The following is a 13,404-nucleotide window of genomic DNA, read 5'->3' as shown; positions in this document are numbered from 1 at the left end:
AGAGGGTGGACCAGACATGCCGAGGCTCGGAGAGTGGACCAGGCCGACTGAAGGCCTGGTGCGGGCGGACCAGTCATACTGTAGACTCAGAGAGTGGACCAGGTGGATTGAAGGCCCGGTGCGGGCAGACCAATCACACTGCAGACTCGATGTATGTGGCTAGACTCAGAGGGTGGGCCAGGTGGACTGTTGGCCGGTGCGGCGGACCAGTCACACAGTAGACCCGAAGTGCATGGCTGTTCTGTGATCGGATATGTTATGGCATGTTATGCGGGTATGGTATATGTGGTTGGTATTTTGGGGATATCTCACTAAGCTTTCGGGCTTACAGTTGTGGTTTAATGTTTTTCAGGTTCTTCAGGAGACCGTGGCAAGGCGAAGGCGTGATCGTACCGCTCCTCATGTTTACATGTGATGTGATTCTCGGAATACTTTAAATAAATTGTATTGAAAACCTTTTTGTAATAACTTTAATGGAATCGGGTTGGTTTTGAAAAATTTAAATCGGTTGGAATTTTTCGGTCGTTACAAGTTGATATCAGAGCCTTGGTTTGAGTGAATTGAAGGAACACTCGTGTGACTCCAGTCTCAAGTCGAGGAGTGTTTTCAAAAGAGAATTTAAAATGGCTTTCAAAATGGGTAAAGGAGGACGCGGAGGTACGATCAGCCGGAGCCAGTAAGTAACCCCAAAATACCATACACATAAATGTGAAGGTACGTTTTCAAGTTCGAGATGTGAAGGGTAAAATGTACGTTACTGAGTTCGTGGTGTAGGTTGGGTTTGTGAGTTACAGGACCGATTTTGGCAAGAATCTCGGGGGTCCTAACTATTCTGGATTTGGCTTACCACGCTTTCCGAAGCGTATCAAGTCTTCCCTGAGTGAGGCTTCCAAAAGGATTTTGTCTCACTTGGGATTCCAACGTTTCTCCCTCCTGCTTCTCTTCTCAGTCAAGGGCCACTCCCTTCTATGTCAAATTCGTAAGGGGTTCTGTAATTTCGCGAGGAGTTCCGAATGAACTTACGACGGTAGATCAACGAGACCTAGAATTTGGCGAAATCTCGTCGGTATCTTCGGTGTTGACAAATTCTCAAAGGTTTTGATTATTGGAAGGGTCCTCAAAATTCCCACATCACTAATAGTGTGCTTCGGGAATTCGACTCCTCAAATCTAAAACTCGTATTTAGAGAACTTGGCGTAAAGCTTCTCTGATCGCAATGTCTCCAGGGTTTGTTGTAAATGCTCTTTATGATTTCCTTCTTACCTATTTATGAAGTTCATGAATACTATGGGCTCGTAGTGTCTGTATCGAGTTTGGAAGATTGTTCTCAGAACATCCTTCACTAACACTCGGAACTGGTGATATTCGGATCTTAGGTCCATTTCGGAAAGGTACATCGTTCCTTGCGGTTGGTCAACTGATTCATCTATGCGAGGAAGAGAGTGATGATTTCTAATGGAAGTCCTGTTTGCACCACGAGGACTTCCCAAATGTCACCCATACTAGTACTACTCTCGCCCATGCACGCTTAACTGCGGAGTTCTGATGGGATCCGGTGCATTAGTGCTGGTATGATCGCACACTCTGGATTCTGTCTTCTTGAAGAATAAGACTAGAGCTCCCAAAGGTGAGAAGCTTGGTCTTTTCATTGTGTTATTGAGTAGTCGTTAAACTGTCCAGACGTTTCTTGTATCATTTTGATTTAGGCCAAGAGAGGAGTTATTATACATGAAAACTTAGCTCATACACGTTATGATATAATCAAGGCGGGGTGGATAATAAAATGTGTAATTCTACTCTAGTCCCACATCCCAACGATGTGACAACCGTCAAAATTCGAGTTGGTTCTAGATTTGACTAGACTTAGTTGCACATATAGGCACTACACGTACTAGACTTAGTAACTAGAAGCTAAGTTATAACCTACTAGAAACTTAGAAACAATTAGAATCAATGGATAGTGTACTTAAATTTCACATTGATATGTGAATTTTACTACTACTTAACTTTAGTGACTATCTATATTAGGGTCACTCTTTGACTTGAACACCATTTCATGAATCATATACACACATCATGTACTTGACCTAGAAGTAAAAGTTAGGTCAGAGTCTTATAGAAACTTAAGTCAAAGTTGAAGAGTAGGACTAGTATACTTGATTCCTCAATTTCGCTTGAATCTCGGAATCACTACATAGAATGCCAATAAACCCAAAAAAAAATATTACAAACATTATTTCTAACTTGAATAAGAGTTATGAAACTCTAAAATAGTTTGAAGTCTCAAAATTTAATTAATGTTGATATCCAAAGACTTACAAACTCTCAAAAACCCTAAATGCCCTAAAAACTCATATTTATAAACTTTAGCGTTAAAAATTTCTATAAAAATAATTATGAAACTTATAATATGATCTTATAATAATAAAAATTATGAGAATGCATTTAAGAAAAATAAAATTTAAGTCATTGGTATTTAACCTTATTTCTATGCAAAAAAAATCAAGGTTTTGTGAATGAAAATTAAAATAAGGTGCATATTTTATAAAAACTTGATATTTTTATAAAATAAAGTTATAATTTTATAAAATTTAAGAGAGGGAGATCCTCTCTCCACTCCAAAGTCGGACTCCCACATACCAAGATGCCTCTCCTCTTTCCAACACAAAATGATTCTTCTTCTCTCTCACACTCCATCTTCCCTCATTTTCTCTCATTTCTCTCTCACACTCTCACACACATTTTCTCTCTTCCTCCCACTATGAACCATGAATTTTACAGCCAACATGTCCAAGAACACTCAAGATACTCAAAATACTCATCATCTAATGGTGTTCATTAAGGTAGAACACGATTTCCTTTCATTTTCCTTCAAGTTTTCATGGATTTTCTTGCATTTCTTTGTTCTTCTACACCATTCTAATGAACGATCATGAACACATAAACATACACACACACAAACTCACGGTTTTGATGATTATAGTGGTAGGATTTCACCCAACAACAATATGCATGTTGTTAATGGTGAAATCCAAGGACCAAAATCTAAGTCAAAATCAACATAATGCCCTTTTATAAAAGTTTTGGGTAAAAAATCACCACATGCATCCAAAGTTTTCTATCAAAAATGATTTTTGAACATTTAAAACTCATGAATGGTCTTCAAAACAACATGCATGTGATGATCTTCAAGCTTAGATGCTTGATGATCAAAGTTGTTAAAAAGCTTTCAAATATGTTAATGAAAGATTTATTTCCAAATAAATATCTAAAAATCTTCTGACAAAATCCGATTTTTACCAGATTCTCATCAACAAAATAAGATGCTCTGTAAATTTCCAGAAGATAATTCTTTTTCTCGAATTATTATAATTAATGTAATAAAATAGGGCAATAAATCATATAAAATACTTCCAGAGGTCTATAAATCCGGAATAAATTTGTGGATGACCCCTATGGTGAATAAGGACCTTTAATTAAATTTCATCGATTTATGTTGCTGTTTAGTATGATTTTCCATTTTCTTTTTGTTTGGGTATAATAAATCACAAAACCACTTTAGGAAGTGTGAAAATTGTATCTAACAATTTTATCAGCTCTTACTTGCGGTGGGAAACTCAGAAAAGTAATTTCAGAGTTTTTCAGCATGCCTTCCTATTTTTCTCAATTTTTGGTAATTATAATGGCCTAAAAATAGGAAAAACAGTTCTGATTATCTAAAATCCATGAACTTTTACCAGAACGTCATGTTATACTGTTGAAGGTTTCATAACAATTTTGATGATTTTTATCTACTGTATACTATTTTTCCCCTATTTTCTAAGGTTAAATACACTTAAATACACATAAATACCCAAAACCGGATTATACAATATGAAAACCACATTTGGTATTTTTACCATATTACTTACACTGTAAATGATGTTACAAAAATTTTTGGTAATTTATTTTAACTGTTTATTATTTATTCTTCAATTAATGATTATTTAAGGGGATAAAACAAGGTAAAATAGAAATACCCAATTACAAATATCTTTTGTATTTTTACCAGCCTAGTTATGTACAATAACAGTTAAATAAAAATTTTTGGATAATTTTGGAAACTTTTTTCTATTTATTTCAATTTTTATTCGAATAAATGCTCAAAAATCATAAAATTGGGTTAAACAGTTTAGAAATCGATTTTTATATTTTTACCAGCTTAATAATGTTTAATAACAATAATACAAAATGTTTGAATAATTTTGGAAACTGTTTTCTATTTATTTCAATATTTATTTGAATAAATGCATAAAAATCATAAAAATTGGTTAAATAGTTTAGAAACCCATTTTTATATTTTTCACAGATTAATTATGTGTAATGACATTACTATAAAAAGTTTGGGACATTTTCTTAACTGATTTGTATTTTTCATGAATTTTTATATATTTAGAGAATTAAATATATGAAAAATCGTTATGGATATCCATAATCCATGAAGAATTATCTAGTAGTATTTTAACACATTTAGAACCAAAATTTGAAGTTTGGTAATTTTATTAACTGTTTAGTATTTTTCATAATTTTATGGTTATTCAAGAAACTAAAGTGGTGAAAAATAGTTAGACAAATCAAAAATTCAAGAAAAATTATCTTGAGGTCTTTGACTTCAATTAAAACTAAAATGCAAAGTTTGGAAAATTTTAGAACTAAATTGATTTAGTTTTGAATATTTAATCATTGGAACACCTCTAAAATGTTAAATATTTACATTTCAATAATGGAATTTTTCCGCTTAAGTTGTTATATAACAACTGATTCTTTGAAACTTAATTTCCACAGAAAAATATTTATAATTTATCAATATTCAGTTTTGACTCAGTATTGGCATAATTCTATTGTAGTAGTAAGTATACTAGTGTTACATTTCGATTAGAGACTCACTAGTGAATACCAATATTGTAGGAATCGGTAGTGGTACACGTGGAACATAGTCAAGGCACCATTTGCATCTTCTCAATATATTGCGAGTATTCACCAATCTCCTATTTTCGATTTTTAAATGTTTTGGGGTGGAAAAGCATGTTCTAAACTACTTATGTTCGTTGTATTTATTTGACTCGTATAAACTTGGTTGTAATATTTTTCTTATTGTGAGTATTCACGCACTCCCCTATTTTCAGTTTTTATGTTTTGGGGTGGAAAAACAAGTCTAGAAAAAAACTATTATTTGCATGTTGTATTTAAATTGATTTGTATCAAACATGATTGCTATTGTATTGCTATGTTTCTCTATGTATGTCTATGCAACACGGAACATGAGAACTTATCATACTAAGGCCCTTCCCTTATCTCTAACCATTAACTCTTTGAGCCAATGGTCATTATGGATAACGCTATTAGGAATTGACAACTCCTCACTCGCCCTATTGCTGGAGTGCATGATACCATATTCATCTATGGAACGATAAGCATAGATCTTGATAGGGCTTCAGTCATAGGTTTGGTTGAGACTCATTGTTTGCTCATACACATACAAACTCATTTCTTGTTATAGCAATAAACTTCTTATCAATAATAGCAATCAACTGTTTTCTCATTATAACATTAAAGTTGTTTATTTATTATAGCAATGAACGTTGTTTCTCATTACAACAACAGTCTTTTATTACTGAAAACTCATATAGATGTTTTTGCAATGAAATTGTTTGTTCATTGCAGAAATGAAATTGATTGCTCATTTTTGGCAATGAAACTTGTTTACTCGTTTGAGTAACGAACTTTATCTTCCATGAGAATATGAATGTTGCATCCTATTCGGGCAACATACTTTATCTCTCATGATGACAATGAACTTTGTTTTTACAAACTTATTTACTCCTTTTAACAATATTCTTTATATATTATTGGAAACTTTTATCAAAACTTTGATTTCAATTCGTGAACCATATTATTTTGTTAAACTTGTGAGTACTCACCAACTATTTTATAGTTGACGCTCGTTTTACATGCTTTTTCAGGAATCATCGAGTAAGTGGCACTTAGGGACACTTCACTTTTAGGAGCATTTGCATGTGTTGTATTTCAATTTACATTGTAATTTCTTTTAAAAGTTGTTCAAACCCATTGTAAAATTGTAATGATTTTTAATACTATGGTTGGTGTTGTCTTTGAACTTTTGCTATGAAACCCTTTGTACTGCCACGCCCTGTGTTTCCGCTTTAGCGGGGTGTGACAGGAAATGGTATCAGAGCCGAAGGTTATAGAGAATACCGGTTTTCCTTTGGATAACCACAACTATAGCCAAAAAATTTCTAAGTGTTTTTAAAATACTAAACATACTATTGTTATAACTAATTCGAGTACACATTAATGGACTTTAATTAAGTATAGCCTGGCCAACTATGCTTAATTAAGGAAAGTTAATGTGAGGCTGGAAACGGTTATTGTAGAAATATGTTCAAAACAATTTTCAACTTAAACTTTTGAAAAACAAAATTTTTCGGTGTGTGCGCACGGGCATTGCATATTATAGACATTCATCTAGATACACTTAGAAACTAAGTACACTTTTACCACAATGCCTTTATTTAGAAATATTCTTATCCCTTATCAAGTGCTAGGTTAACCACTTAGGTTATATCACTAGCCACTCTAGGAGCAATGCACTTAGTACTGAGAATGAGTATTCCTTGGTAGCTATTGACTTTAGATGTAAGGTTAGTAGCTAGATATACACTAGTAATAATCATAAGTCGAAACCGAAACCTATACCAATTATTCCTCAATACCTCTTCATCGTCTTCGTACTAGAGTTATGACTACGAAAAAGCATTTCAATATCGACACGAATGATAATTGGAGCATCGCGTAAGGAGGTAGATGAGTCGCCACTAAGTAATCACTTGGATACCATTAGCGGACACTCCAGATTTGACTCACGAGGAGACACAGAGATTTAACCCGTTGCTACCCATACGTGAGGCCTTATTAATACTATACGATTTAGCTCTACGTTGTTTCCACCTTGAGCTTAAAACATAACATATGATGTCCCTTTGACGTCTATAAAAGGTCGTAAACTGTATTGACACTATAAAACATTTTTCAAACAATTTTTCTTGTCCTTTATCTTGGGGGAAAAGACATCGGCACTCGCCTTGTACTCATCTTAGTATTTAGGTACGATCGGCTACACTAACATACTTATTCCTTATTTCTTAATCTTCCATCAAAAAGTTATTTCGTTTCATCGGTTTTATTTTATCATCGATAAAATACTTTATAACCACTTTATACAACTTACTAGACCTTTCCTAACAATTTACGTCATATTCTCACTAAAAATCTTTTGACAACTTGCTTTAATTTAACACTTTTATTCAAAACTCAATTTAACCAATATTTGTTTTAACATGGCTATTTCATTTTCATTTCAATCCATTTCAATGGACATATGTGCTTTTAAGGGCATATAAACCATTTTAAACCTTGCTTACCATTTTGACATGTTTTCGAAAAACTTAGAAACAATTTCTTTTATAAAAGTGTTTAGACTCCATGCTATAAAACTTAAACATATGACATTGAAGTTCATATTACATGTAAAAGCTTCACTGCGTCTTTCAAACCACTTTTGTTTTGGTTGACCACTTCCTCATTTAGGCATTATGCTTTATTTAAATGTGTTTTCTTGAAACCCAACATGATATTTTTACAACTTTCTAATACAAATGTGTTTACAAGACATCATTGGTTCCTACATTTAAAAACACACCTTATTTGTTTATTTCATTTCAAATTAGTTTTATAATTTGTGTTTATAAAATTTACAACATTGCAAAACTTAGTGTTCACTTTTAAACTTCAGTGACGTACTTTTGACAATGCACAATTATTCATCTAAATATGTTAAGTCTTTACCTTATCCGTTTTAACCATTGTTGGACCCCAGTCAAAAGATCAAAACTGTCAAATTTTCAATCATGAGTTTTAGTCTTTGTTCTTTTTTCACAAATGGAGTTTAACTTAATAGATAACTCTGGGATTTTTAGCAAAACTTAGAAAACACTTTATAACTTCTACATTTCTATTTAGTCATCAATATATATCAAATATTGAAGTTTGAAATATATCTCAACGTGATTTTAAATCTACCTATACGTATTGTTCTTATAATTTTAACAATAACAATCATTGTCGCTGCTACCTTCCTTTTTCTTTCCCCCAAACTTTATTTCTCGCTCTCCTTCTGATTTTACATCTCGCACACCATAATATTAACATAATACATTGTCTAACTTTAATTGTTTCTGTCTATTTTGCTTCTCGTGGTATCATTTTCGTATACATAAGGACTAGAAGTCTACCCTTTCGTTTTGAGCGATTAATACGTGTATAGTCATGAGGCATACTTTAATTTTAGTCAACTTTGATATATTCAATTACGCCTTTTACCATATACATCTTGTTTTTATTTTGAAATCTACTATAAACAAGTGATCCTTATTTACATTTACTCTTTCATTCTAAATTCAAAAACTTGATATTAATTGCAATCTTCATTGTATTTTTCTTATAAGTAATACACAAGATGAATACATTTATGCTTATAATTTTGCTATATCTGAAAAATATATGTGAAGTATATTTGATCGCCACACATGTATTTTCATTATCTTGAAATTATTACATATTTTGATAATAGTGAGATTAATTATCATTTTTAAACATACATTTTGATAACAGTGAGATTTCTATCACTTCTAAACACTTAAAATGCTATCTACACAATGTGATTTAAAATATCATAAACTTTCACTGCCTTCATTAGAAACAATGACTCTCTAATTATATATATTCTTCGAATATAGTTCCATTATTGTAAGTGTAACCGTAGTAGTAATTGTAGCATCGGAGATCCTCAATCATTTCGTAACTTATTTTGTAGACGACACTTAAAAAGCCTTTACATTCGAGAGGTACCAAAGCCTCGTTGCCTACCCTTACTACGTATTTTTAGGAACATACCCTCGATCGCTTCCCTTTCATTCTTGCTACCCCTTCTTATTTCAAAATATATCTTTTCCAGAGGTAATATCTAACCCAGAAGTGAACAAATTGTTCCTAATCTCTTCTTTATTAGGTGGCGAATTTACACTTAGTGCTAATTTAGAATGCGACTTAAGCATCAATGCGGATTTAATGCTCAGTGCAGTTGGTGATTCAGCAAAACTTATACCGCTCTCTTAATTCAGATAATATCTAACTAGATGATCTTTTTCAACTAGGTCACCATGGTTGGATCATGATTTCCATGATCCAAATTTCTCGCAATCTAGACTGTAGAACTCGAATTAGGGAAACATTAATTTGATTATACCTAAAATGTTGGGCTCTTCCATTAAGGAATTAACCCAAAATAATCAAAGAGCTCTTCAAGTCACCACCTCTCCAATTATACAATTGTATTCGGCTGAGCTCTGATAAGTTTAAAACTAAACTTGAAGATCGATTAGATCTTAAACAGGTAAAATAAAGAGTAAACAAAAAGAACACGAAAACAATAAACAACTCAAGAATGAATCAAAACGTGTCGAATGATTATAAAACAATCCTCAGAAGAGCTCGACAAAGAACATCAACTGTAGAGGATTAAAGGGTTTACAGGAACGATAAAGAAATCTGCAAGGCTATCGTAATTCTATCAATCGTATTCTAGATCGTTAACCTAATATGCATGCAAACATATTATTATATACTAAACTCTACAGCTCAACGGTTTGACAGGCCCAAACCGGAGATCAAAATATTGGACTATTAACCGAGCCCAATGACGCAATACAAACAAATCTGCTACCCAACAATCTCCCTCATTGCGTCAATTGGAGCGAGATCATTACGTCTTGCTTGGGCCAGCAGCAGCAGGAACCTTCTTCTTTACAGCCTGAAACAGACGCGAAATAAGGGCAAGTATCGTCTGTTTGAATCGGATGTACCACTGAATCATGTCGTCGAAGTATTTGATATCATCCGCTTTATTCTCTTTACAACGATGGATGATCCCCAGCACGTGCTCAAGACAAGCAGTGGTATAAAGATGTTTATCCGCTAAGGCAAGGAGACATTTCTGTCCTTCATCCCTAGTGAACATGACCGAGTTTCGCCTTGGGTCAATCTTTCCCATCTTCATCTGGTTCAGATCACTGGCCGAGCCAACATGAGAGATCTTCGGTTTCTTCTTGAAGACATTGGCAATCTCCTGATCCATCAAGGCGACCTCCATGATATAGCACACCAACATCCTTTTGAGATGGTCTATGATCGGACCATATTCAGCTTCATTCGTCAAGAGGATGTTGTGCAGAACGATCTAGTCATGGGGGTTGAGGTTCGGTAGATCTGCTAAGGATATGAGATGTTCGGTTTTTGCAGACCCTCTGATTACCCTGAACCGAACATTGATAAATCTCCCTTCAGTGTAAGGATTTAGCACCCGAACGTTAACGATCTTCTGAGCGCTCCAGGTTTGAAACTGGGGTTGAGCGGCCTTCAGATAGAACTCGATCAGTTCACGATCAACCTCTGGATGAGGATGAGGAACTTCGGCAACGTTGGCGAAGGAGTGGAAGATAAACGCCTTTCGGGTTAAGGGCATGTCGAACTGCGAGTCGACAGAATTGTAGCAGTCGAAGGAGATCACCGGTTCGAGCCATAGGATGCTCGGAGTATCGATAGCCTCCTTTATCATTCTCTCTCGAGTCCAAGCAGGGAAAAGAGTCTTCCTGCTCTCGAGGAGATCGTGGGCTTCTTTCTTTTTGCGTTCAGCTTCTTCAGCTTTTCACGCCACACGAATGTTGTCATTATCAACATTGCGACTCTTTTTGCGTTTTAGCAAGTCGGCAATGGTTTCTTGATCATCTTCATCTTCTTCCTCAGCTATCTTCTTTCCTTTATCCTTCACACCCGAACCCGAAGTTTGACCTGTAGGAGGAGGTTCGGTTGTGTGAGCAGCTTTTGAGGAAGGAGGTGGTTTCGATCCGGACTCCTTTTCTCCCCCTTGTTTCAAAGTGGACACGAAACTAGGTAGCCCTTCAATTTTGCTGAGAAGATCCAGGGCAGGGGCGAGTTTTTCTGCAAGGGTTCGCCTCACAGTGTGGGTCAGAATGGGATCGTGTGCTTCCAGGATGTTGGATATTGCTGAGTGTACATCCGAAACACACGTCCGTATTACCTCCCGTTCGGATCGAAGAGCGTCAAGTTGTTGTTGAGAACTTGAAAGTTGAGCACTCTTGACCTTGAGGGCAGTAGTCTTCCTTGCTAGAGCATCCATCAACGAGTTATCATAAGCAAGGTCCTCCTGGAGTTTAGAGAGGCGCTCGTCGATAGAGGTCCGAAGGGCAGAGTTGTCGTCTGTCAAAGATTGACGAAGAGTGGCGAACGACTTCAACTCTGTGGAGACGAACGTGGCCAATTGTTGAACAATCGGTTCCAGCGTTGTCTTAGTTGCAGCAGCACTCTCCTGTAAAGATTGTAACAGGGCAGAGGCATCTAAGAATAGTTTATCGACTTTTTCGGTCGCAGCCTCACAATCTTTCGTCGAGGCGTCAATTGCAGCAGTGGCAGAAGCGACGGAATCATGTTGAGCCCTTGAGAAGGCATCAACAATATTCTGAAGAGCAGCTTCATAGAGAGAGGATTGAGAATTGGAAGATGAGGCAATAAGCAGGTCAACCTTCTCATGCAGCTCCTTAAGATGCTTCTTTGTTACTGGAGCTTCCTCATTGTCATCGCTTTGGACCTAAAACGGACTGAAGTAGACCGAATCGAAGGTCATATTTTCCCCTCCAAGGAAAGGATTATCTCCATCAGAGGCAATACCTAGAGATGTTGGGGGGTGGTGAAGCTGGGGGTGTGGTGGTATGAGTAGGTTCAGGTTGAGTGTGAGTGGGGGTAGTTTCGGGTGGTTGTTGAGTATGGGTAGGTTCGGGTGGTGGTTGGGTTTCGGTTGTATGTAGGGGTTTGGTTACAGGTGGTGGTTCGGTTGCATCGGTATGAACCCCCGTATCAGATACGTTGGTTGTAACCTTTGCAGTGGTTGTTGTTGTTGTATCAGTGAAAATGGGTGGTGGTATAGGGAAAGAGGTTTTAGGAATGGTGGTAGAGGGGTTTATGGTGGGAATGGAAGTGGGAATTGTTTGAGTGGGAGAGGGAATTGGTGAGATATGGATTTCCATATCAGGGGTAGGTGATCGGGGTGGGGTGTTGCCTCTTTGAGGGGTTTCGCCTCTTTGAGAGCCGTCCGAATCCGAACTCTCACCTTCTGATTCACTCGAAGAGGAAGCGATAATGAGCTTTCGCTTCGGTTGAGTCTTTCGCTTCTTCGGCTGCGGGGACTGAGCAGCTTTAGGAGCCTTCCTCTTTTTAGGAGAAGGGCCTTTAGCCCCCTTGGTCACTTGCTTCCCTTTGTCTGCCTTTTTGCCTCTATGAACAGGCTTATCAGCATCGTGAATGGACTTGAGCATCTCCTGCGTGAGATCCCTCGGTCCAGACTGCTTGAACTCCTTGATATTCTGGATGATTCTGCTGTCTGCTGGGACATCAACACACATGGTCTCCGGAATAGAACCAATGAAAGAGAACTTTGATGCATCTGAGACGATAATCTTCGTGGTATGGAATGTACCAATCGAAGACATCGATGCACCGGCAGCAGTGGGGACATCGTACTTATCCATTGCCCACTTAGCAACGATGGTCCAAAACCTGGCATACGACACCTCAGAATGTCGTGAAGAGGATGATAAACTCTGGATGAGTTGTTGCCAGAGAACCAACCCATAATCGACGTTGACGCCGTTGTAAACCCCGTACATGATGGAGAGGAAGAGTCGACTGGAGCCGTCTGAACCGGAGCTCCGTTCTGAAAGACCCTTGAAAAGGACAGTGAACATGCCGTTCCACTGTGGCGGCAAACACGACTTTTTAAATTTTGCGACGGAGGTGAGCGCCTCCGTGTACCCCATATTATAGAACATATTGTAGAGGTGTCCTATCGGAATCATCTCCGGATGAACCCTAGAAGGGTCAGCAGCAAACCCTAGCAATGAGGCAAATCGTTGCCTGGAAATCGAGGCTTTGTGATCAGAAACCTCGAAGAAAATTCTATTGACTGCTTTATCATAATGTGCAGTCGCATAGATCTGCGATAAAAGCTCCATGGGCACTGATTCCACCCGTGAAAGTGCAGGTGCTATCGGCGAGTATTTCAGGCACTCGATGATGGGAAACATATAGGAGTCGTACGACCGAGGGGTTAAATCGATCACCAAACACTGTTGAGGGCGAATGGGAAGGATGTGGGAAGTAGCGTGAACAGACGATGATTCTGCCATTGTTGAAGTTGGGAAGAAGATGATGAAT

At 36.9% G+C, this 13,404-nt stretch overlaps 1 non-coding gene across 1 annotated transcript; it reads right to left on the bottom strand.

Moving 5' to 3' along the window:
• Positions 1-1,465: 1,465 nt before the first annotated feature.
• Positions 1,466-1,583, bottom strand: LOC111909826 (5S ribosomal RNA). Its single transcript, XR_002856348.1, has one exon. It is a non-coding gene; the product is annotated as a 5S ribosomal RNA (ribosomal RNA).
• Between the last annotated feature and the right edge of the window lie 11,821 nt (positions 1,584-13,404).

This window comes from Lactuca sativa, chromosome 3, assembly GCF_002870075.4.
Source record: "Lactuca sativa cultivar Salinas chromosome 3, Lsat_Salinas_v11, whole genome shotgun sequence".
In the NCBI taxonomy this organism is placed as follows: domain Eukaryota; kingdom Viridiplantae; phylum Streptophyta; class Magnoliopsida; order Asterales; family Asteraceae; genus Lactuca; species Lactuca sativa.
Note: the sequence above shows the minus strand (reverse complement) of the source record. Positions and strands in the feature narration are given on the sequence as shown.